Raw genomic sequence first — 26,535 nt, 5'->3', positions numbered from 1 at the left:
TCTTTCTAGGGCTAGTTCAAACACTGTTTCTTCAGTGACACCTTTCCCAGTTCCCTCAACCAGAATTCATATCTCCCTATTCTGTGTTGCTAGAGTTGTTTACGTGTCCTTTAGTTCATTTGATGATTCATTTATTCAGTAATTAGACATTAAATGTTAATCATGACCACGAAGCACTTTTAGGCACTAGAGAGAAATGACAGACCTTGCTTTTAAGGAGTCTATATTCAGAAAAGTGAACCTAGAAGTTCAGATCCAGGTTATGAGTGCTGTGATGTATGCAGAGGATAAGGATAGAAATGGAGCTTTGAATCATAGCCTTGGAAAGCTTTCTGGAGGAGATGATTCCAGTGCTGAGTCTTGACGGATAAGTAGGTAATTTATCAGGAGAAGCAGCCCAGGTTATTACAGAAAGGAGAAACCATGAGCAGAATGACAGAGAGCATCTCCTGGTTTGCAAATGGTAGGGAAATTAAGAGTGTATTAATTGGTAGAGAGTGACCTACCAACTCTCTGGCAGACTATTTACAAGAGCTAAGTTCCAAAATTGGGAGTAACTGGTTATAAACTTTCATAGAAAAATGACATTGTTATGATACCAAAGTATCAGTGGATTCATCATTGTCTTTAGCATGGTCTGGACCAGTTCTTTTATTGTCATGTGGCATGGGCAGTGTACTAGACACATACATGCAGTAGGACAGTGGATTAGAAGAAAATAAGCAAACAAAAGCAGCCAGTCCTTCAACACAGTTTGAGAAGCATCAATTTAGACCCCTAAAGCATAGGAAAGGGGATGGCAAGAAACTGAAATAAAGAAAGAGAGGGTCAGATCATAAAGGCTTATGTGAGCCAACGTAACAAGTTTTTATCATAGAACTCATTTAATTCCTTCTCTCACAACTGTAAACTCTTTGCCAATGACTGATTTTATTTTAGGTATCTTTGTATTCCTCACAACTGCCCAGGTCTTTGTTGACAAACAATTTTTGAAAAATTATTTGTTTGTGGGTGTGTTTGTGTGTGTGTGTATGTGTGTGTGATTTGCTGCATAGCAAGAATCTATAATAGTTTGACTCTTTGCAGCAATTGAGGCTTTCTTGATGTATTAGTGCAACGACAGTGCTATTTTTAAACACTGGCTTAGGTTTACACCAAGCTTGTCTATTTTCCATTTTGTTTAGTTACTCAGAGCTCCAAGTTAGGCACTAGGATAGAGCCATAAATTAAAACAAGTCCTTGATCTCTAGTTGCTCATTTCTCAGTCAATGAAAACACTTCAGAAGCCACACTTGTAGTTCACAATGAAGCTATATTTTGAGCAAATTAGCTTTTTTACATAAGTCTGAAAAACTATTGTTATGTCCCTAAAAGTTCCAATGATCTTTTCAAGACTACTTAAATTTTAGGAACTTGTTCAGGTTGTACTAGATACAGAAAAAATATTCAAGAGTTTTGGCATGAATAGCAAAGGAAGCCAAATTCCTAAATTAAGAGATTTTAGGCAACGTTGTGAATGCTCTTTTCTAATAACTAGACACCCAAGGAGAAGGTGGCAAAACAAAACAAAGGAGGAATTGAAGAATAAACAAAGGAAAAGAAGGACAAGGATTAGGGAATAGAAAGAGAATAGAGACAAGATGATTCTAATGAGAAAGAAGAATGGAAAGGAGGCGCCAAAGGCAAAAAGGGAAATGATTGTTAAATGTTAGCACCCAGAGGTCAATGGTAATTTAGCTTCAGCTACTCCTTGTTGCTCTTCTTCCAACACCAGACCAACAAAAAAGTGATTTCAACAGTATAGCAAAGTTTATTTGTAACAGTTCCAGACTAATTGAAATCCAGTAAAACCAACTGAAGAAAATACCATCAATTAGATATGACGTCAAAACTATATAAAACTATAGTCAAATTCCAATAGTACATTTATAGTTAATAAAATTGTGTGTGGAAGATGACCAGAAACATGAATTCTTAAAATATAATAATAATCACAGCCTCTTGCTTCACGGTTTACAGAATACTTTTACCTTCATCATCACATTTAATTATCCTAACATTCCTGAGATCTGAGTAGAGCAAGGAATTTTACTATTACTTCATTGATGAGCACATTAAGGCTCAGGGATATTGGGGGATTGGACCCAAATTACGTGATATTAAGTGTTGAAGGCAAGAGATTCACTCAATGTTTTTTACTTCAATTTGTGAGTACTTTCTTCAACACTACACTATCCCCCTAAAAAGATAATATTGCTTTGCCAGAATGTGGTAACTCTGAAAAGTCCCACACATGTGCTTTGGGGATAGTGTGAGGATAAGCACAGAGTACAAATAACTTCATTCCTTAACAGCCCTCACTGGATAAGGTAGCAATTAGTTAGTTATAAAACATGTACTGCCATATCTAGTTTGTTAGAAGCATTTTTGATAGAAAGAACGTTGCTGCTACTTGCACAATGCAGTTGGTATTGTAAAGTAACAATCTCTACTGATTAAGCCCAATTGGGGATCCTCATAGAAATCTATTGATTGTGTATTTTGTTGTCAAATTTGCAGCACTGAGAATCACACAGATCCCTGCCCTGTCAGTCACACACGTGATAATGCCATATACGCTTTGACACAAGCACCTAATTACCTTAACTTTATCCTGTTGAAGACTAGTAAGATGAGAGTTTAAATAAATGATACAGTAAAATATTAGCCTTAAGGCTCCCATCATATAAATTTGCTTGGTTCCATTTGATTTTTATTGCCACATTTTAACATACCCGTATATCACCCTATTTAGTGCATTGAAATATATGCTATATTAAGAAATTTGACAAATTAAAAAATGAAAAGGTCACAATGGAACTCTGCTCCATAGCTCTTTTTAAGTGTTGCTGCTTATTTATTATAAATTATGCATTCTCAAGTATATTCATTGCTTAATTTTAAAAAGATCTCATCAATTGTCTTGTTAATTCCTCAATGAAGTCTCCAAAGAAACTTATTAATATTCATATGAAGAAGAAAAAGTAGAACATGCTATCAAAAGGGCCAGGAATCCTCTCAGAGTATGTCTTACATATGCATTACAGACTGACGCATGGAGCAGTTTTTCCCCATCCAATACATGCCCTGCCCTTCCCCCCAGATTGAAATGACAATCTCATTTTACATTTCCCACTTGGCACGTTCAGTAAACTGGTTCATGGAGAAAAAATTCTAGTGACATCTCAATATGGGTGTGAGGCTGCAAGTAAAACAGGAAATTAACATTTTACTGAAGAATTGCTTGGAGTTTGTGAGCCTTGAGCTAAGTGTTAAAACAGATTATGCTACATGAATAAGTAAATTTTTTTCAGAGAGAGGAGGGGGATCCTTTATTGGTACTGAAAAGGGAAAGAACCCAAGTGTCTGGAGCTAGTACTGTCAAGCACATAAATATGCATCTTTTTTCAATTGTATCGTGCTGCATCTTTATTCCGATAAACAGAAAATTAGGGAAAAAGTTTGTGAGATCCTGCTGACTCTGAGGGATATATTTTTCAATTCTGAGTGGGTGAGGTAAGGGTTTTGATGACACAAAACATAATTCCACAGTCTTGTTGAGGCTCTCACACAAGCTAATGTCGCTTGCTCGCCAAGAAACATCTCCTTTTATTAGTTTGATCCCATTAGTTCTCCCCATACCCCTGAATACCATAATTACCCTCTTCCTTCAGTTTTTGTGACATGTCCTCATTTATGAGCTTTTCAGTCCCATTCATGTCTTCCCATCCCTGAAGCATCCTCTAGGCATCCATGTAGAGTTGATTGTCATACATAAGGGTAAGGGAAGTCAGAGCCATCCCAAATTGATTGTAAGAAATCTGCCTTACAGCCACTTAGTACTGCTGCAGCAAAAGCTGATTCACACAAAGCAAATGGGAGCTCTCCTTGGATTATGTGGCAGTTGATCAGCACACAAAGGTGAGAATGGAAGTGTCATCAGTGAAAACAGGGGCTTGGCAGCCTTTCCGAGGTGATATGCCAAATCTTCACTTAGCTGAGGCTATGAAATCGAGCCTACTTGAGGGTCTTTCCACAAGGCAGCATAACATGGTGGGTGGCACCCTGGAATAGGTGACCAGGGGAAACAGGTGAGTCACTGCCTCCCTGAGTTTTGGTTACTTTATCTGATAAAACACATTTTAACAGTAGAATTAGAATTGTTAGTGGAATAATACCTGGAATCTCATTACATAAAACAAATTAAAGCAGAGTTGGTATAGTAGAAGCAAAATTAGGAAGTCGGGGCCCTCCTGCTTGGTCTCTTAGAATTGCTGGAGAGAACGTCCCTTCACTGATTTTAGAATTCCAAAGTTAGCCAAGCTTTCTCCCAATATTTAATCTCTCAGCCCAATGCTCTCTTCTCTCTGTGGTTGGAAGCACCATTCTCAACTAGCTGGACAAATAGACACAAGTGACATTTCTTGTCCTCATTTCACCATTATAGCTTTGCTCCTATGATTCTAGAATGTTCTTCAACATTCCTGAGTTCACTTTAATCTTAAAGACAGTGTCAGCTGGTAGGAGAAAAAGCTTTAAAGACATTCAAAGAGGAAAAAAGACCAAACAGCCGGGGTGTTAAGGTTCTGATAAAGGTGGAAGGAGGGCCTAAAAGACCAATTAAATTAACTTCTTATCTTAATCCAAAGCAGAGGCTCCTTTCTGCACCAGGCCGCAATATTAGTTGTTAACAGGGCATAATTCTTTTTATGCTAAGTGATGCACTATTTTCTAACAGTTTACCATAGACTTTTAATCAGTGTTAAATACTAGGTAAATCTGGTCCATAATCCTGGACAGAAACAGAAAATAAAATTAGGTTTCAAAGTACAAATTTCATTGTCAGAATTCTTTCTTTTCATGGTTATTGACATAAGTATCAACTAAAAATATGATCCTAAAATTATTTCTCTGAGCACACTAAGCATCTACCTACCTAATATCAATGCCATAGTAGCCTCTAACTGTGCCCATCCTTTTGAACCCAACTCAGTTGACTTTAGTCACTTGAACTCTACAATTCTAGTGACTTGTCTTTGAAGTGGGAAATGTTATCCGACATGCAGCTGTATAAGTATGAATTACTTTTGATACAAAATTCAAAATTTACATCTATATGTAAATGTTCTCACAACTCCTTACAAATGCTACAAATGAACCTTTAATTTTCATTTTAAGCTTTTTTGTCACTACTTTTTAATATTGAACAGTGAACCTAAGTACTTTTCCTCTTGAAATTATTTAATGTATCATAACCCTCTTTCATTAGTCTTAACTCTCAAATGCATTATTCTCTACCATGTATTTCCCTTTCACTGAGTATCCTTCTATCAATGTCTTCAGAGCTCCACATTAGAACACCATATTGATTATCTAGCTTCTTTCCCTCTCAATATTCTTCATCAGTTCTCTCACGTTGGCTAGACACATCCATCATTCTGTATTCTTCTTTTATACATAATGAATAATCGTATTTACATAGTGTCCAGTTCCAAAGAATTAAAGCACTTTAGATTACTTTGGGGAAATATGCATAATCAATTCTGACAGCCTTCCTGAGACAGGTAGAAGCAAAACACCATAATCCATTTTTACTAAGTAAGAAAGATGGCACTGGAGATAGGGAATTAGTCTTAGGGCACACTGTCATTTTCCAGCAGTTACAAACTGACATTCAATTGCTGCCCAAGTTTGCTAGCCCTCTCAGTTTTCTTCTTCTTATGTCTACTGTGACTTCCCCAGTTCAGGCCACCTACACTATCCCCATGACTAGACTTCCTAATGAGACCTCCTATGCCACCCTCTCCCTGCTCGACCCTGCTCTCCTCTGTTCTACCTGTGATTGCCAAATGCATTTTACTAAAGGACTTCTCTGATCATGCCAATTACTGTCTCAAAAACCTTCAATAGCTTTTCATCACCCAACATATTATTAAATTTGACTTTTTTTACTCTAGCATTTGAGGGTCTCAACCTAACTTTTCTAAAAGTATCAATAGCTTCTTACTGCCTTCTGTATACTCTATGTGACCAACAGTTATTAGCTGTTTTCTTAAACCTAAACTTTCCCACCTCCAAGCCTTTGCCCATGCTGTTTCTGATGCTCAAAAACACTTGCTCCCCATGCCTTCTACAATCATTTAGGGGATCATTTTCAATTTTATTTATTTATTTTTTTACTTCATTAAACCCACCATGGATTTGTTAGCCAAATGTAACCTATCTTTTTCAAAGATGCAGAAATTTTTGTTTGCCTTTGGGCATTTATGATACTCTAACTTATGCTCTGGTTGTTTTTTTACTTATTACACTGTGTTCATAGAATTTTGGAGGGCCATAACTGTTATCTTAGTATTTTAAAAAATCTTCTGCAGTACCTAACATCTATAGTCATTCATTTAATAAATATTCTTTATGTATTTAATTTGAATTCACCAATTGTATTTTACCACACATTATTTTATCTATCCTCAACTTTTATTGTTATTACAATTCATAAAATTATCCCTTATCATTAAATCCTCTTTAAATGCTTGATCTCTGTATTTCTCTATCACCTTTTGTTGGCTCCTCTCTCATCTCCTGACCCTTAATTCTGCCATTCCTTGTGGATTGGTTCTTGTCCCTTACCTGTGTATTCCCCTAGGGATAGTTTTTGTCACATAACTCTAATTTGTGACACGTGACACTGACCTAAAAATATTTTTTCAGCTCCAGTCACTCTCTGTTGCCTTTTTCCAACTGTCTTATTAAAGTTTCTGTGGGGATGCCACCTCATCTGTGACCAAACTCATTACCTCTTGCTCCAATGCTCTCTTGCCATCATTGAACCAATGATTTTACCTCCTTTGGTCACTTAAACTATAATTCCTTCTCTAAATCATCCAATCAGTTTAATTGTCTCATTGGGCAGATGAGGAAACTAAACTTAAAAACTAAACCAAAGCTTAGAAAGGGCAAGTGACTAGTCCGAAATTACACATCACAACTGATCTCCACATCAAATTAACATTAAATCAGTAGCCCATCTGCAGAGATATCATAAAACAATCCTATGAAATTTTTTGTGTTCATAACGGTTCTGTGTTAAAGATGTTGATGTCTCCCACAATGTTCTTTTCTTGAGTATAGATAGAAAAAATTTCTCTCCTTGCTGAGTACTGGAGATAGATAAGCTTCTCCTGTGCAATTGTATCACTTAAACCTTAGAAATGACAAAACCTGATCAGATCTTTTTATTGCCTTCTCCTTTTATTGCTCATACTTGAATTTTTTGTCCACCCATATCAAGTATTTAAGATCTGGGAATATCCATTTTGTGTCCTACTGTCCCTTTTGGTTTTGATTACTTTTCCCTAGCAAAATTTTTCTTCACATAAATTGCATCAATTAGCTTTGTCTTAAAAATAACTTGTAAATTATATAGGTTTTTGGACTATCTTGGACATTTTGAGGGAATAAAGTAGGGTAAAGATATTTAACTAAACAAATAAAATAGTAGTAGAAATAGGATTAGATACAAAATCTCTAGACTTGCAGCAGCACACCATGGCTTTTCTGGCTGTTCTATGAATTTACTTGATACATAATGCTATGGGTACCTATGTGGAGTGTGTGTGTGTGTGTGTGTGTGTGAATACACACATGCATGTGCATGTATGTTTAAGATTTTATCCATTTATCTTATTTTTCCTATCAGATGGTAAAATCCTCAAGGACAGAAATTACCTTAATTTTTTTTGTAATTTTCTCAAACAAATACAATAGTATGTACATACGGTAGCAACTCAATAAATGCATTTCGATGATTCTAAATTTATTACTAAACTCTAATTCATATCTCAATTTTCAGTCACCATTTCACTTAAACATAGAATTGTCTTTCAGACCTTGGCTAAAGCTATAATCCCTTAGTTGATAGAATAGGTATGTATTCTCAGGGTTTACTGTAAAATGAATTTCTGTTAGTAGAATCTTGTCTTCTCACTAACTTGTGAAAATGGAAAAATATACATTTCACAAAAATATTCTTATAATACAATCAGTACTTGAAACTATGGTAACATGATAACCTTCAAGTAAATATTAATATTTAGGATATTAGCAATATTGTTTTGTGCTTAAGATAAGTTAAATAGTAATAACTAATGGCAGAGAAAATACAAGAATCTCTTACCTTATTACCTATTTTATTCTCTCTTAAATACTCCTTTCAGTGTGAAGATAGAAGTATTTAAAACTTTAGAAATCTCACCTATTTATTATTGATAGCTTCCCTTAACTTAACAATTTTAATTTTACATTTAACATAGATTTATTTTTAATACTTCAAAATTTTTTAAAAATTCTCTCAATATACTATACAACTTTCCTAACTATCCACTATTAACACCTGTAAAATTTGTTTTTGTGGATGATACAACACTAAATTAAAATTAAGGAATGAGAAATCAATTCCTTGTTTTGTGGTGGAATTCACCCCCTGATATTTCACAACTATACATTTATTTAGCAATTTTATTTGATTCTCACTTTAATTTTATAAATAGGCTATATGGGCGTGGAAAGCCCTATTATAAGATAGAGCCATGAATTTATATTTTTAAAAGTATAATCCTTAGGAAACAGGTACTCACAATGTTGCATTCAGATCATTATCTTTATTCCATGAAGCACAGAAAAGCATGTTTGTTGAACCTAGCAATGTGGGCTCAAACACAGAGACAGGTGGTAAACTGGAGTCAAACAAATGTCACACTGGAGGATATTATGCCTATAAGATCAAGAGTACACCCCAGAAATTCTGTACAGCTCCATTTTCTATGCACTAATGTAGAGGTACAGGAGCCAAAAACAAACAAAAGAAAACAGTTAAAAAAAAAAAAGTCGTGCCTGCTCTTAATAAAGAAGAGGGGAATATGTTATTCTGCCAATTTTCAATTTCCATTATTATTTAAAGAACAAAACCCTTGTATTCAAACCCATTTCAGGAAATAATATTGTCATTTTTTATATATAAAAGCAATTTCAAGTTACTGCTGAATTACATTTAAGAAAATATGGTATAGGGCCTCAATTTTTCACATGCTCTTGCAAAATGGTAGGTACAATTCTCCTTACTAATATACTTGCTATAAATCTCACACGTATTGAGATAGCACATTTTTCTTCAGGTCATTGTTGAAACACTAAGAGTATAACGACCAAATATTTTCTGAACAAATAGGCAAGCAGTTTTTACCCTAGTTGTACTTTAAATCATAATGCCTTTTCTCAGATTTCTTGAAACTAAAAAAAATCTGATCTGAAACCAGAACACTCATTATAGAATTATTTCAGAGGACTAAAAAGCCTGCTTTCTTTCAACTGATAAAGAAAAAGAATTTTAAAAGCTCAGTTTTTCATACTTACTTTTGGCCATACTATTTTAAATCATATTTGCAAGTAGATTTATTCAAATACTGTTCAGTAAAATATAGAGTAAAGGATAAAAACGTAAGTCATTAAAGAAAGTGAGTTACCATTTAAAGGAATACTGGTTTGAAATTCCAGTTTTCTCAGGGTACTATTAATATATAGGTTCAAACATTACTGTTTTCTATGTAGTAGAAGCAATCTTAGCTAATTCCTCTGTCATTTCCCACCAGGTAAAATGTATGATTGGCACATGGATTTTTATTATGGAACCACAAAATATACTGGTTGGGAGAGAAAATTTCAGATTCAGATAGACGTGGGGTCAAGTTTTGGTTTTGTCACTTATGAGCTGTGTGACTTTGGTACATTGTTTTACTAATCTGAGCCCCAGTTTCCTTATCTCTAAGTGGATATCATAAAAATATTTATTTAATAGAATTGTTTTAAAGTGGAATGAAATAATCTATGCTAACATACTTAGCACAGTGCCCAGTAATTTTGGGTAATTGTTAGCATTATTTTTCATTAGCCAAAAATTGGGAAACAACACAAATGGCATTTTTCAATCAAATGTAAGTTTGAACTTTTGTCACTTGCTCTACTAACTTTGAAATCTTGGTTGATTTATTTAAAAGTCTCAGAGAAAAGCCAAAATAATGCAATAGAGAACAAAGAGTATTTTTAACAAAGGGTAGTAGAATAATCAGATATCCAAATGGAAAAAAAATCTCATCACCTACTTTACATTATGTACAAAAATTAATTTGAACATTGACCCAACTGTAAAATCTAAAAAAACAAATATTTTAGAGAAAAATACAGGAAGATACCTGCATCACTTGGAGCTAGAAAAAGATTTCTCAGACCTTAGAAAACAATAATTATAAAAGAAAAATTAATAAGTTAAAATACATCAAAATAAAAAATTTCTGCTTATAAAAGACATCATTAAGAAAATGAATAGTGAGCCACAGAGTGGGAAAAAATATTCATTAAATACATCTCTGGTAAAGAATAGGTATCTAGGTTATAAGTAATTTTAAAATTTAATGATTAAAATGTCCATTAACCCAATTTAACAAATGGACAAAATATTTGAACAGACCATTCACAAATAATGATATACAAATAGCCAATTTACACATGAAGAAGTGCCCCAAATCATTAGTCATTAGAGCAATGAAAAGCAAAACCTGCTGAGATGACCACTATGAACCCCACCAGAATGATTAATATTAAAAGACTGACCACACTAATTTTTGATAAGGATGTGAGTTGATAATTGTAACTCACATATATTGTTTGAAGGAATGAAAAATGGTACACTTTGGAGAAATATCTTACAATAATTCCAGTCCTAGGTGTTTATACAAGAAAGATAAGAATACATATGTACATAAATATTTATCCAATAATATTTATAGTAGCTTTATTCATAATAACCACAAACTGCATTCAGCCTAGATGTCCACTAACAATAGAATGAACAAACACCCTGTGGTATAATAATACAATGGACTACTACTCAAAAATAAAAAGTAAATAATATTAACATACCAACAACATGGATAGATCTTAAAATAATTATACTGAGTAAAAGAAGCCTTACCAAAAAAGTACACACTGTTTAATTCCGTTTATTAACACTTCTAAACAGTTTAATTTTTTAAGCTATTGTGAAAAATTTTCTGAACAGTGGCTGCCTATAGGGGAACAGCTGGGGAACGGCTGGAATGAAGCATGATGGTGATGACAATGTTCTGTACCTTGATAATAGCTTGGAGTACACAGGTGTGTTTACATTTGTCAAAACTCAGTGGAGAAACACTTAAGATTTGTGCATTTTATTGTATATACACACATATGTATGGAAATAAGTTCTAGCTAATGACATACATGCTGAGGTATTTGAGGAGAAATGTACTCATGTATCCAAGTTACTTTGAAATACATTAAAAAATATGGATGATTGATGGATAGATGGATGGATAAATTTATAGTAAAACAAGTATAATAAAAAGCTAACAATAGAATCTAGGTGGTAGATTATGAACTTTGGCTGAAAACTTCTTTCAATTTTATTGATGTTTGAAAATTTTCATTAAAAGTGTTGAAAAAATTAAAACTCTCTGATGTTCTTTCATCTTTTAGAAAATGGAAACTATAATTCCTACCTGAAGGATTTTTCTTAAGTGAAACGAGACAATGAGGTCTCAGATATATGTTTTGCAAATTTTTCTTCCCACTCTGTGGACTGCCTATTCATTTTCTCAGTGGTACTTTTTGTTGAGCAGAAGTTTTTAATTTTTATATTGTTTATCACATTTTTCCTTGCATAACGAATGAAATGAGTTATCCAACACAAAGTTGGTCTTTAGTGAGTATCAGTTGTTTTAGCATTTACTTGGCCTACCTTCCCCCTCAGGGTCATAGGAAGTCTCTTTCTGAAGGTTTGAGAATCCTTTCAGATTTCCCACCTAACTTTCACTGCTCATCTCACTTGTACATATTTGGCAAAGAGCTGCTTGCTTGGAGTTTCTTCTGAAGTGTGTCCTGGGCCTCACTTAGTAACAGACCTCTCTCCCAGACCTCTGTACTAACATACAGAGCTAATCAAAAGTGGATCCATCCTGGGCATTTAGCCTTCTTTACCTCCCACCCCCTTTTCTCTGAAAGAGAGGAGTAGGGAATAAATAAATGAACAAACGAACAAACAATTTTAAAAAAGAAGAAGAAAAAGAAAGAAAAAAACCCCAGAAGAATTCAGTATCCTGGGTGTCTAATTAGACACCGTCATAAATAGTGAAGAGCCAGCATAAAAGGCTATGGAAAATCACAGAATATTAGGACAGAGAAGAATGACTTTGAGTGAGAATTCTGAATATCAACCTCAGAAAGATCATTTTCAGGAATATGGTTAGAACATCAGAGAGTTGGTCTTTCTATTCTGGGCTTATCAGTAGCTCAACTTTGGCAAGCTTTCCAGCTACCCTTGCTGCAACATGAAGGTCCTGCTTATTTTACTTTAGTTTCTCACATTCTTAGGCAGAAAATTGTTACCTCTCAGCATTTCTTATCTTCCTAAGCACAGGCAGTCACAGGCCTATAAAGGGACCATGAGCACAAATGATTCCAAACACATATCCATTCCACCCTCTGCCAAAAACCCTGACTGTGCTGGCTCTGGAAATCACTCTATTGCTATTTTCACTTTTCAGGTGTATATACTTTGTCCTTTGCAAGGAGTGAGCTCCAATAACTTCACGAACTTACTGAGTCTTATCTTCCTTACCTGATGCCTTTGAATGTTTCATCCTCGAAGGAAAAAAAAAAATCACCGAGAGCCAATGAAAAGGCTTTGGAAATACAAAAATTAACCTCAGGATCTTGACAGTTCTTTTCATAGATCACTTATTTTTCTAGGTAAAAAAATATGCTTTGGGTCCAAAGGTAAAAAGAATGAGGCAGCTGGCAAATGGGACCGATGCTTCCTTCCTAAGAGACTGGCTTCTGAGGGAGTCTCTCTTGCTTTCTAATGCCCAAGGAGTCACATGCTATGGGAAACAACTTCAATTGAAATTAGAGCTAGTTAAGTGAATTATTTTACCTTCAACAAGCAATTTTTTATGCTCAAGTCTATAGTAGGTTCTATGGAACATGTTAAAGGAAAATGCTCCATGTTCTTTCCCTCAAGAGTTGGGTACACAAAACAATTAAAGAACAATTCAAAGCACAAAATAGTCAACCCTCAGAAGCTACTGTAGTCATACCTCCATGTAGTCATACATGATGAGTGCCAGGCTCACTGTCTGGAGAATGAGAACAGACGCGCTTGGGACTCTGACTCGGGGGGATGGGCGGGACATGAACAATGTATATGACCTAAACTTATGTACCCCCATGATGAGCTGAAATAAAAAAAAAAAAGAAAAAAAAATAAAACTAAAAAAAAAAAAAGAAGCTACTGTAGCTGTGGAAGGAGAGAGATTAAGAGGGTTAGACCACATTTTCTTAGTTCTTCAAGTTTTCTAGAAAAGGAGAAGGAAGACTACATTGAACAATGTGTAGGGTTTTTGAAAGGCTACCTGGACACAGGATATAAAACAGAAGACATTTAGAACTGCTCTAGACCCAGAACACATTATTTTTTTTCCAAAGCGAAGATTTAATTCATTGTAATAGCTGTTTTTACTTATTTGGAAGGAAGGAGTTTTCTTAAGTTAACCAGTCAGTGATGGACGCAGGGGTAATCTTAGAGGAAATGTTCCAGAAGATACAGCCCATGAGGGGAGCATTCTGAACAATCCTTATAAAAGAAAGATATAGGAAGTTTAGGACTAAACAATTTTTAGCATGTACCTAGATGATGCAAAGACCATCTTTAGGATAAGTTACAGAAGTGTCTTGCTGCTGAGAATCATTTTCTGAGAAAGCATTTCCGGTAGAGTCTATGTCCCACACCGCAAGAACAGCAAAGGATATAGTTAGACTCCTTGTCGACACCGTGCATGAGCTTAGAGCCAAGTAAGAGCTGCAATGACCGGCACCTCAGTGAATCAACCTAGTTCACTTGAGTAAAAAAGGTTGTCTACTGGCTGCAGAGCAACTAGATACGGCATCACAAAATTTCACTTTTGACCTAAAAACCTAACAATACGGTCGGGCAGTGCCGTTCACGTGACTTGATAGAAGCCAAGTGAGATTTACCTAGTTAAAAGCAAAAACCTGAGTTACACTGGCTGGATTCACACTGACTGCCACATCCTCTCCTTTTATTACCTTATTTCAGTTAATATTCTTCAGCAGGCGTCATGCCTCATAACATTCTTTAAATAAGAAACATAATTTTCCATATTTGCGAATGTATTTGTGTCATAAAATTCATTCAATATATTTTTATCATTACTGGAGGCATTAATATCAGGCACCATCTCTGCCCTTTCTTTTTGCACCAACACTTTCTCCTTCAATCTATTAAAACCACAGTGCTCATAACACCCTGCCTGCTTCAGTAATCTGTTTCACCACACTGTCAGTGCATTTTTTTATTGTTGAAATTATCACCGAACGAATATCTCAAAACCACTGCCTTAACCTTCAATCTAAGGCTACTTAATTACTCTTTTCATGTGTTTACTTCAGAGAAAGCAAAAGGTGCTAAAATATGCAAAATAGCATTAGTGATATGTTCATCCTTTAAAAAATTAATTCATTTAAATTAACACATAATGAAACCCACCCTAACTAGCGGCCTTAGCTAATAGCTAAATAGTTTTGCTTCCTATTTCCTCACCTGTCTTTTTAGGTAAGACTATATTGTGTGAAGACACTATGTACTTGCCCCACAGAGCTCTATGCTATTAGTCCTTTGCTCAGAGGGATATTACATCGCTAGTGCTTTCATCCACATTCTGATCTCTAATGTCAAAAGACAGTTTTCTCGAGTTTAGTCACACTGGTGAGATCAGCTCCCTTAACTGTAAGGTGGTTCACTTGTTTCTGAATGGAGCAGATGAAGAAAATATTTGTTGATACTTAGTTTTGGAACATAAACAACGGTGAAGAAACGTATGCCTGTACTATGTCAGTTACAGGTTCAAACCTCTTTCCACAAATACCAGCAGTCATCAGATAAAATTTGTTTTAGTTGACAATTTTTTAAAAGAATACTATTTACTATATAGCATTAATGTTTTGGTTTCTTGCATAAATTAATGAATTGCTATGTACATTTAATAATGAAAAGATACCAACTATCATTTTATTGTAAAGATATAAAAAGCATGTAATTTCCCACATCAAACCAAATGACAGATTGTCTATTTTGTAATGGAAAATGTATAAGGTTGCTGGTCTGGAGGGTCATGTAACCAGAAAGGAGGTCAGTGACCTTAAACACTTATATGCAGGGCAGTGATAATGGGATGTAGACTTGGCAGCATGTGGATTTCTTCAGGCAGTTTCACCAGCAACACTATCAGCCCTTTTTATTATGAAATGGAATTACAGATCACTGGCAACAAGACCCTGGATCCCAGCCAGCCCAGCAACACTGAAGCCATGCTCCCTCCAGCTCTTCTCTGCAGGACGAGATGTTTGCGGATGATAAATGGTAGCAGGACACCAAGGCAGGAGCTGCATTAAGTGGAGCAAACCCAAACTTGGAAGGCAGATGAAATGTGCTTAAGCACATACCAAACACAACATCAAGCCATGTGGGGAAGCTGTGAGACAATGGAAACAGTAGAAATTGCCATCAGGATAACATGTGATAGAGATTGCATGGCATCAGTAGTCTATAAAACAAGATAGCCGCAGACCATACATGGCAAAAGGCTGGTGTGAAAATTTCTGCTGACATACCTCTTCCTGGGTCTCTTGCTTACATGGGAGCAGCAACAGTGTCAGCAGTTTTGAATAGGCTCATATGACAATATTCAATGGAATGTAATATTAGTCAACATAGTGGTGTATCGAGTTCCTGTTTGCAATTTTCCAATGCTGATTTTTCTGGTTTTTTTCCTTGCAATTTATTTAAGCAAAAGGAAACCAATGCATAAGGCCGTATTTCACATTTTATTAATTTCCTCATATTCAGGATAAATGCCACCCACCAATAGGCTTTTCATGAGAAATAAATGAGATAATGTAAATGAAAAAAATTTGTTATAGTGTTGGACACACAGCAGGTGCTTTATATGTAACATCGATCGTAACTCCTGATAATCTCACTTGTTCTAGTCAGCTTCCTCTGAAATGAACAGAGCTACTCCAGTTTTTTTTTTTTTTTAATTAGGGTAGGAATGGCGTATCATTCTCCATCCCTTATATATAAAGTGGGTTTCTCATAGACAATTATATTTGAGTCTCTTGTTTTTTTTTAATCCACTCTCACAATCTGTCCTTTAATGAATCTGATTAGACTATTCACAAAGTGATTGCTGATATCATTGGATTAATACCTACCTAGTTTGTAACACTTTTCTATTTGTTGCATTTGCTCTTTGTTTCTCTCCCCTCCCCCTACTTTATCTGCCATTTCTTGTTTTAAATAGCATTTTATATGATTCTATTTTATCTCCTCTCTTAGGTGATAAATTATATTTCTTTAAAAAAATTTAGTGGTCAGATTAGAGTCTACAATCTACATTTTAAACTTCAGTCTACCTTCAAATAGCACTATACCACTTCACATGTAGTGCTGCTGATTTGTAACAGTATTCCCAATTCTTTCTTCTCTTCCCGTGTGATATCGCTGCATTCATTTTACTTATCCTATGCTATGATCACTCAAGACATTGTTACTATTTTTCCTTTAAACAGTTATCTTTCAGATCAATTAAGGAAAGAAAAATAAAAAATTCTATTTTACCTTCATTTTTTCCTTCTCTGGTGCTCTTCTTTTCATGTAGATCCAAGATTCTGACATATATCAATTTTCTTCTGCCTGAAGAACTCCTTTTAACACTTTTTATAGAACAAGTCTGCTGAAAATGAATTTCCTCAGTGTTGTTTGTTTTAGAAAGTCTTTAATTCTCTTTTATCATTGAAGAATAATTCTGCTGGACATGTAATTCTAGATAGGTGTTTTCTTTCTTTCTTTCTTTTTTTGGCACTTTAGATATTCCACTCCACTTTCTTCTTGTTTGTGTGGTTTCTCATGCGAAGTCTCATGTAATTCTTATCCTTGTTCCTCTATATGTAAGGTATTTTCCTCAGGCTTCTTTTGAGATTTTCTCTTTTTCCTCGGTTTCCTGCAGTTTGAATATGATATGCCTAGTTGTTTATTTATTTATTTATTTATCTATTTATTGTATTTATCTTGCTTGGTGTTTTCTGGATTTTCTGGATCGACTATTTGGTTTCTGTCACTAATTTTGTAAAGTTCTTAGTAATTAGTACTTCAAGGATATGTTTTACTCCAGTCACTCTTTCTTCTTTTTCTAGTATTATTATGATTACACACATTTTATACCTTTTGAAACTGTCTTGTAATTTTTTGAATGCTCTGTTCTGCTTTTTAAATTCTCTTCTCTTTGCATTTTGGTTCAAGCAGTTCTACACTAATGGTCATAAAACTTGTCTACACATTGACATTACCTGAAGAGTTTTGAAAAACTTGATGACAGAGCCCATCCCTAGATTTTCTGATTTAATTGGTACAGTGTGTGTGGTCTAGTATTTTCCACTGTAGCTCTTTAAGATCTTATTAAAGTATTGCCTGCTATGATTTCCCTTCATGTTAAACTGGGTATTCCCTTTGTTCCTCTCTATTGCTGGATTCTCTGTTACTGGATCCTAGGTCTTCATATTTCTTGGTTTACATTCTTTCTTGTTTTGGTAGAGCACATAGTCCAGTGGCTTCTTGTGAAAGAGTGCATTCAAATGACATTTCTTTAAAGTTTTGTATACCTAATTATTTCTTTACCTTTCAACTAACTAGGAAAATCAGTAAGAAAAAATCGAACAACCCTATCAAAAAGTGGGCAAAGGACATGAATAGAAATTTTTCAAAAGAAGATATAAAAATGGCTAACAAACATATGAAAAAATGTTCAACATCTCTAATCATCAGGGAAATGCAAATCAAAACCACAATGAGATACCACTTAACTCCAGTGAGAATGGCCTTTATCAAAAAGTCCCAAAACAATACATGTTGGCGTGGATGTGGAGAGACAGGAACACTCATACACTGCTGGTGGGACTGTAAACTAGTGCAACCCCTGTGGAAAGCAATATGGAGATACCTTAAACAGATTCAAGTAGACCTACCATTCGATCCAGCAATCCCATTATTGGGCATCTACCCAGAAGAACAAAAGTCATTCTATAAAAAAGACACCTGCACCCGAATGTTTATAGCAGCACAATTCACAATTGCAAAGATGTGGAAACCCAAATGCCCATCAATTCACAAATGGATTAGTAAATTGTGGTATATGTATACCATGGAGTATTACTCAGCTATAAGAAATAACGGTGATATGACATCTCTTTGGTTCTCCTGGAGAGAGTTGGAACCCATTATATTAAGTGAAGTATCCCAAGAATGGAAAAACAAGCATCACATGCACTCACCAGAAAATTGGTTTCCCTGATCATCACCTAAATGCACATTGGGGAATGATACCAACTGGATATCAGACTGAGGTGGGCGGGGGGGAGGGGAGAGGGTATGGGTGTCTGCCTACGTGATGAGTGCGTTGCGCACCGTCTGGGGAATGGTCATGTTTGAAGGTGCTGACTTGGGGAGGTGGGGGCAGGGGGGAGGGGATGGAGGTATGACTACAAGGTGAGTGCCAGGCGCACTGTCTGGGGAATGGACACGCTTTAGGCTCTGACTCAGGGAGATGGGCGAGACATGGGCAATATATATAACCTGAGCTTTTGTACCCTCATAATAAGCTGAAATAAAAAAAATAAAAAAAATCTAACTAATACTATGCCTAGTTACAGAGTTTTTATTTGGAAATAGCTTGTTTCTTAAAATTATAATAATTTTTACTTTGAACTTTGTTGTTAAACTTTCCAAGAATTCTGAGGAAATGTATAATCATTTGTTTTTCATTCTTGTTATTGTCTGTTTTTTAGAAATTTTTATTTTGCTTTTAGTGTTCTAAAATTGTAAGATGTAGGCCTTGGCATAGATCTATTTTCATCCAAGGTAACAGGCACTAGATGGTTCTTTTTAAACTGAAAACGTGTGTTTTTAAATTCTGACAAATTTTCTTCAGTTATTTGATATTTCCTCCTCTCCATTTTCTCAAATCTCTATTTCTGGAACTTCCATTATTACTCTATTTTCTGAGATATTTCTTAAACTCTATATTCTAAACCTAATATTAAAATTTTTATTCATTGATTTTTAAAATTTTTTCTGAAAGGTTTTATTCTGTGATTATTCTTTTTTTATATACCATACTTTTGCTTGTTTGGGGAATATAAGTTTTAACAAGCTTGAAGATATGAACAATAGCTTTTTTGTAGTTTTCTCCTGAAAAGTTTCTTTAAATTGGCCTCTTCTTTATTTGTCAATGTTTTTATCATAAAGGCTTAGCTGAAATATATGTTGATTCTTGGCTTTTTTACAGTTACAAACAGAAACTAAAAGGTGATGAAAAGCTCAACGTAGGAGGCTTGTCAACTGTGGGCTTCTCTTTGGGATGGGTCATTTCAATCAAGAGCTTCACTCTCAGTATCTTTTAGCCTTTTATTCTAGGAATGCTTAGGTTCTCTCAAAGAATTTTCCTCCCTTCTTTCATTGGCTGTCAATGTTGGGCACTGAGAGCAAAACGAAGGTCAAAGGGGCCGGGCGCGGTGGCTCACGCCTGTAATCCTAGCACTCTGGGAGGCTGAGGCGGGTGGATTGCTCGAGGTCAGGAGTTTGAGACCAGCCTGAACAACAGCGAGACCCCGTCTCTACTAAAAATAGAAAGAAATAATCTGGCCAACTAAAAATCTATATAGAAAAAATTAGCCTGGCATGGTGGCGCATGCCTGTAGTCCCAGCTACTCGGGAGGCTGAGGCAGTAGTATTGCTGAAGCCCAGGAGTTTGAGGTTGCTGTGAGCTAGGCTGATGCCACGGCACTCATTCTAGTCTGGGCAACAAAGCGAGACTCTGTCTCAAAAAAAAAAAAAAAAAAAAAAAAAAAAAAAGAAGGTCAAAGGCTTCAATGTTCCATATGTAAGCTTTCCCTTAAATTTCTTCACCACCAAACCAGTTTTATACTGGGGGTCTGGGGAGAAAGGTGTTCAAGTACTTTATTTTTAATTTAATTTATTTTTTTTTTTTGAGACAAGGTTTTGCTCTGTCACTTGGGCTAGAGTCAGTGTCATCACCATAGCTCACTGCAATCTTCACCTCCTGGGCTCAAGCGATCCTCCTGCCTCAGCCTCCCAAGCAGCTGGGACTACACGTGCACATTACCGTGCCAGGCTAATTTTTCTATTTTTGTGAAGATGGGGGTCTCTCTCTTGCTCAGGGTGGTCTCGAACTGCTGGCCTCAAGCAATCCTCCTGCCTTGGCCTCCCAAAGTGCTAGGATTACAGGCATGAACCACTGCACCCAGCCATTTTTTTTTTTTTGAGACAGAGTCTTACTCTGTCGCCTGGGCTAGAGTGCAGTGGTGCCATCATAGTTTAAGCCTCAAACTGGGGCTCAAGTGATCCTCTTGCTTCAGCCTCCTGAGTAGCTAGGACCACAGGTGTGTACCACCACATCCTGCTTATGTTCAGATACTTTAGATATCAGGCTAAAGAGGGGTTTCTAAAATGCTTCTAAAGAACTTTAAGAAATATTTCCTTTTTTAGTCTCAATTGTATCCTCACTTCTAGAGATACGTAGTTTGGTAATTTCCTGAGTCTCCACAATGTAATTTGGGCTGCCTCTTGGCTTAAGATTTAGTTTCCTTGGTACTATTTAATCATTTTTGACTTGTCCATATGCTTTCTAGCTTGCAAAATTTTATACCACCCCCCACCACCTGTGAATTAATCATATTTTAATATCCCTTTACTGTTATTTTAATATGGCTTCAAGAGGAAGAATAGGTATATATGTGTGTGTGTTTATTTAACATGTCTTCTTTAACCAGAGGTCAATGCCTTGAGATCAAAGTCATAGTATGATTAAAAATACATGTTTTGAAGTCAGACACACCCTACATATAAATTCAACTTACCCACCAACGACCCATATACTTTTGGGCAAGTCACTGAGTTTTAATTTCCTTTTCTATAAAATATAATAAGAATAGCTAACTTAAAGAGTGGTTATAAGGATTAAATGAAATAATGCATGTGTTATCTAGTGCCATATGTTGTATTAATAATTATTATAGCCAACATACATTATGTTTTTATCATAAGCTATGCACTGATCTATGAGTTTTATACAAACTAATTCATGAATATGATCCTTAAGTATTGATATACAAGACCACATTCCCTCTTCCTCAATTTCATAATCTAAGAAGCTTAAAAAAATTAAGCTTTTAAAAATTAATTTGACAGCAACATTTCAGCCAATCTGAATTTGTTTTCAGGCAAAACTTGACCTGAAATGATATAAGTTTCTGTGCCATATAGAATGAATATTTACATGTTTTGTTATAGAAATAATAATGAATCATTACGATATTACAGCTATCCAGTCCCCTTACTAGTGTTTCTTATACACCAAATTTCTTCCTAAAATTTGAAAAACTTGGAATTCTGAAGTACATCAGGCCCCAAAGGGATTGTGGAGTGTGTATGAATTTATAATCTTTCCCCTGAACCCAACCTGTTAGCCTTCTGTTTGGATATTAGTAACATATAGAGTTGCAGAGCTCAGAATGTTAAATAGAAGTAGCTATATTAGGAGAAGAAAAACTAAACAAATTTAAAAGTTGGAAAAGAGGATATGAGAGAGAGAGGTTGGAGTTTTTGAGAGAGTCCACAACAATAAATTTTGGAGAGAGCAGTTGCCAAGATGATAAGACTTTGGGCAGACAACTGCACAAAGAACATTTTTAGGATTTTCTTCTATGTATTATACTATGCAGAAACCTCAGTATAGATTGATATTACTTTAATGGCTTGGTGAGGTGAATTTTTTGTTTTTTGTTTTTTTTTTTTAAATGGAACTGAACCTAATGTAGCCAAGCTTTATTTGGCTTACACTTCTAGCTATGTTGTCCTTGAACACCTAGGATAATCAATCTTTTACATACAATTGCTGCCTAATAAATGTCTTTGAATGGAATTACAACAATCCTGATAACATGAATATGTTATATAAATATTTAGTATGAGAACAGTATGCAATGTAGAAGAGGATAAGATTAGGATCAGAATATCTTGCAGCTTCACTTCAGGTTCTGCCTTTGCTGCTAACAGACAGTGTAATAGAAGAGGTTTTGTTTGTTTATTGGACTTCCAGTGCAGAGAATTGGGCTAACCATTCCTAATAGTGCATGGTGCGTGGTCATGATAAGTATTCTAAAGCCCTGCTGAAGCTTTATTTGTTTCCCCTTTCTATTCCTGACCACCTTTGTCATCCAAGCTCCCCCCACCTTTCACTTTATTATGCTTGATATGTGCCTTGAGTCATGATTATAAAATATGTAGTAGTGGTGTATGTTTATCTGTTTTTATTTATATGAGTACTGTTTGTGCTATATTTGTCATTTCAGTTATTGAATTTTTTTTTTTACTTATCATTTTTAAGATTATCCCTGTGGCTATACGTATATCTTGGGTCTTAGAATTTTAAAAATCATCTTAACTGTTTTATTCTCTTATTCATCCCAAACTACTTATTAGTATCAAATATATTTAAAACACAATAATTAATATAGTTTTTGGCCTCTGGGAATAGAGGCCTAAATAAATAACTATATCTGAAAAAAAATTTCCGATTTCAATTGCTAGTAAAGAGTTTAAAGCTACACATAAATGGTCTCTTTTCCCTCTCATGCTGTAAGAAAATATGTCCCACAAAATATAAGTTGCTATCTCTTTGTGACTCTTTTAATAGGTAAATTTTACATTGCTAAGCTCTACCACGTAGGCAACATCACTAAGCTACCATATAAAATGGGTCTCTACAATGATAATCTTTTCTCCAGAATGGTTAATCCATTTTTCATTTCTATCAACAGTGCATAAGGACTCCCAGCTTCCCACATCCTTAGCAGTTCTGATAATTATTCATCTTTCTAAGTTTTGCCAGTCTGATTGATATAAAATACCATCACATTAATTTGCCCTTTTTTGCAATCACTAGCAGGTTTAAACATCTTTTTATATGCTTGTTATCCATTTGGGCTTCTCTTTCTGCATCTTTAATTTCATATATTATCTATTTTCTCTTGAAGTCCCTAACATGATTGTTGTTGATTTGAAGACATTCTTTGTATAGTTTAGATAATAATTTCCTTTATCAATTCTAGATGTTGACTGTATCTCCTTTTAAACTGTCATCTTTCTTTTAGCTTTGTACACAATATCTCTTATTGAACAGAATATTTTGATTTTCTTGTAGTCATATTCTTTATTTATTTATGTTTTCCAATTTAGTTTGTACTTTTTGAATCATGTTTAAGTTATACTTTTGTAACTTTAAGTCAAAAAGATTACAGGCTAGATACTTCCATTCTCAGCCTCAGTGACCTCATTTGGAAAATCTATGTTTGGCCTAGGTGCTTGTCTATCAGTCTTTCAAAGCTGGATTTCTACAAAATTTTACATAATTTTATGATTAATCAGAACTAAGAAATGTAGTTAAGTAGAATAATGTGGATAGAGTACCTCTAGTTTCTGGCCCACAGCAGGCATATACTAAATAGCAGTTGTTATTATTATTACTGTTAGAAATAACTAGCTGGAAAGAGCTAAAGAAAGAACAGCCTGGGCTCATGAAAAATTATGGGTCTGATTTAGAGGTGAACATTAAATTTTTATTTGTTTTGCTTGTACAATTAAATGCTGATAGAATTAAGTGTATTTATTTTCTATTTTAAAGATTTCAAGGTGGAAGATGCCACAAATCCCAAATGCCATCACTATAGAGCCAACTGCTTAATAACAGTTACATTGATAGAGCAGTGGTGATTTTATAAAGTCAATAAGCAGATAAAATATTTAATATGTCATTGGTATTTATGAAAGACTGATTCCTGGTGCTCCTTTAGTAGGCAATCTGACTTTTCATCAACCTATTCAATGCTTCTGATAGAATGCTTTATAGTCTTCCATGGCTCTGAATGATGGCTGTTTATTTTATTTTACTCTATTCAGAAATGCTCTGGAGAAAGTCTACAGGGGGTAACATACAGATGATCTGATCTGTGTACAAAGAGAAAATTTTTCTTAGTGGGATACAGAAAGTATAACTCTGTGAGTTGTTATAACAACATGGACCATAAATGTAAAGTGTTCACAATCTGAGCTTCTTTCTCATTATTTAAAATATAATTGATTCTACCCAGAAGATAACCTCTTTTTCTGATGAGAGACATTTACTCCTATGGTTCTTATTGCTTACATTACTCTTTTGGCATGTTAACACTTACTGGGTTAAATTTTTAGTTATCTTTTCTTGATAAGCATACTCTCACTAATCTGAAAATACCGTACTGGTAGGAATCATGGGGTCACTCTTCCTGTTTCCCCAAAATGCATAATATTCCTCCAAATATTTGCTAATTTATGGATGACCTATGCTGTACTGTGGCAGTTTAACTATGGTCCAGTCAATGTTATTTTTACAGGGACTCTAAGAACACCAGGGAGCCATGAACTGGATGTAGTGGACAAAGCTTTGTTGCCATGTTTGGACTCTTGCAATGAAAACTAGCTCTCTCTTCTCTCTACTCTGCTATCCACATGTACTTACTTGCACCCTGTGATGATACAAGTGTGTTTTATTTCCGAAGCTTCTGCATGAGATGGGAAGTATACAAGGAGTGAGGAGATGTGCTGAACAAACCTCCCCCCAAGGTGTTATTGGCAGTCAGCTCTTCCCATTTTCCGGATCAGTCTGCCCTTCACATAAAATCCGCAGCTGCTGACTGCAGGGCCTGTCACTGTTACCAGTTCTGCCTCTTCATCACACAGTCAGCATGACTTTTTTGCTCAATCAAACTTATCCCGACTCGGATTGTTCCATTGGAGTGGTCTGGCTGCTGCTGCTGCGATTTCCCAGCTATTAACATAGACATTACAGCGCTCCAACCACTCAAAGACTGCAGCAACACAGTCATCCTGGACGGCAGCCACTTCAGGGAGATCTCAGACAGATGGCTGTTTGCAGAGGGCAGAGAATTTAACAGCAGTGCCTCTTCACACTGCGATGATGGATTTTCACCTCAGAGGAAGGAATGGGCATTAATCCCCCTGAGATTTTCTGATACTCATTCTATGCCATTCTACCCATACCCCATTCCTCACCCTGGCAAACAGCAAGCAGATGCCAGCATTTTTGGAGGCCTGAAAAGAAGGAGTTCCTATAGCTACCAAAACATACCATACATATCCTGGGAGAAGAAGCCTGTCTCCAGAGCCCCAAATCCTGCAGTTACTAGGTTTGTGAACCTAGAATCGTATAACTTTGCAGAACTCTCAGTTTGCTTACCTGTAATATGGAGATGATACTATTTAACTCACGAGGTTTTGGAGAGAATTAACAGAGGTGTTATATATAGAGCACAGAGAACATTCCTGGCACTCAGTAGGTACCTAATCAATGTGAGCTGCAGCAGGGACCCACAAGGTGGCAATGGCATGTTGTTTCTTTTGCTTCATTCTGTTTGCCTTGTCCTCTTCATTTCTCAGTGATTCCCTTTTCTAATCATTTGTGGATCCTACTGCCTCTACTAACTTTTTTTTTATATAAGTAAAGCTTCCTTTTAGGTTTTTGCTTCTTTTAAAGTAAAATTGTATTTAAGAGAAATACAGAAAAAAGCACTCAAATCCTAAGTTTATAGCTTCATGAACTTGCACAAAGTGAATAGACCTGTGTAACCCACACCCAGATCTAAAAGAAACCATTACCAGCACCTCCAGAAGCCCCACTGTGCCCCCTTCTGGTCCTTTAAGGTTTTGAAGAACAACAGTGAACCAGAATGTGCAGATTCAAAAAATTTTAGGAAATTTTGCATGAAAGACAAAAGATATATCCTGCATCAAATGAAAATTCTTCTGGAATAGAAAATCTAGAGCCATGGTTTCCCCAATCATGTGGTAGAGCATGTAGCTCTCCCTCAGTACTTACCACCAGCAATGTTTCAACAACTGACCCCAGAGATATCTTTCCTGGCTTTTCTGAGTTCGTACTTTTGACTGTGTTTGAAAGGTGACTCTTTGTTTCATTTTGCACAAGCTATTCCATAAATGATGTCTTGGTAATGGGAACTTCATCTCTTTCGAGAGGCAGGATAGCCCACCTGCCAAGACTGTTTGCCTTCTAGCATTCATTAGGAATGTATTCTGATTTTAGGCTATTAAATAATTCTGAAAAAATAAAAAATTTCTAACCATCAGGATTTATTTGTGAAGGAATCTTAGGATTTTTATGATGTATACTCATTTGT

The 26,535-nt window shown here is 35.5% G+C and overlaps 1 protein-coding gene and 1 pseudogene across 8 annotated transcripts in view; both read right to left on the bottom strand.

The window, feature by feature from the left end:
- The window catches only part of LOC123643228, a 144,420-nt pseudogene extending 119,214 nt beyond the window's left edge, over nt 1–25,206 (bottom strand).
- NLGN1 (neuroligin 1) overlaps nt 1–26,535 on the bottom strand; it is an 819,119-nt gene that overhangs the window by 203,312 nt on the left and 589,272 nt on the right. The window lies entirely within an intron of this gene.

This window comes from Lemur catta, chromosome 1, assembly GCF_020740605.2.
Source record: "Lemur catta isolate mLemCat1 chromosome 1, mLemCat1.pri, whole genome shotgun sequence".
In the NCBI taxonomy this organism is placed as follows: Eukaryota; Metazoa; Chordata; class Mammalia; order Primates; family Lemuridae; genus Lemur; species Lemur catta.
The sequence above is the reverse complement of the archived record's forward strand: the minus strand, read 5'-3'. Positions and strand labels throughout refer to the sequence as shown.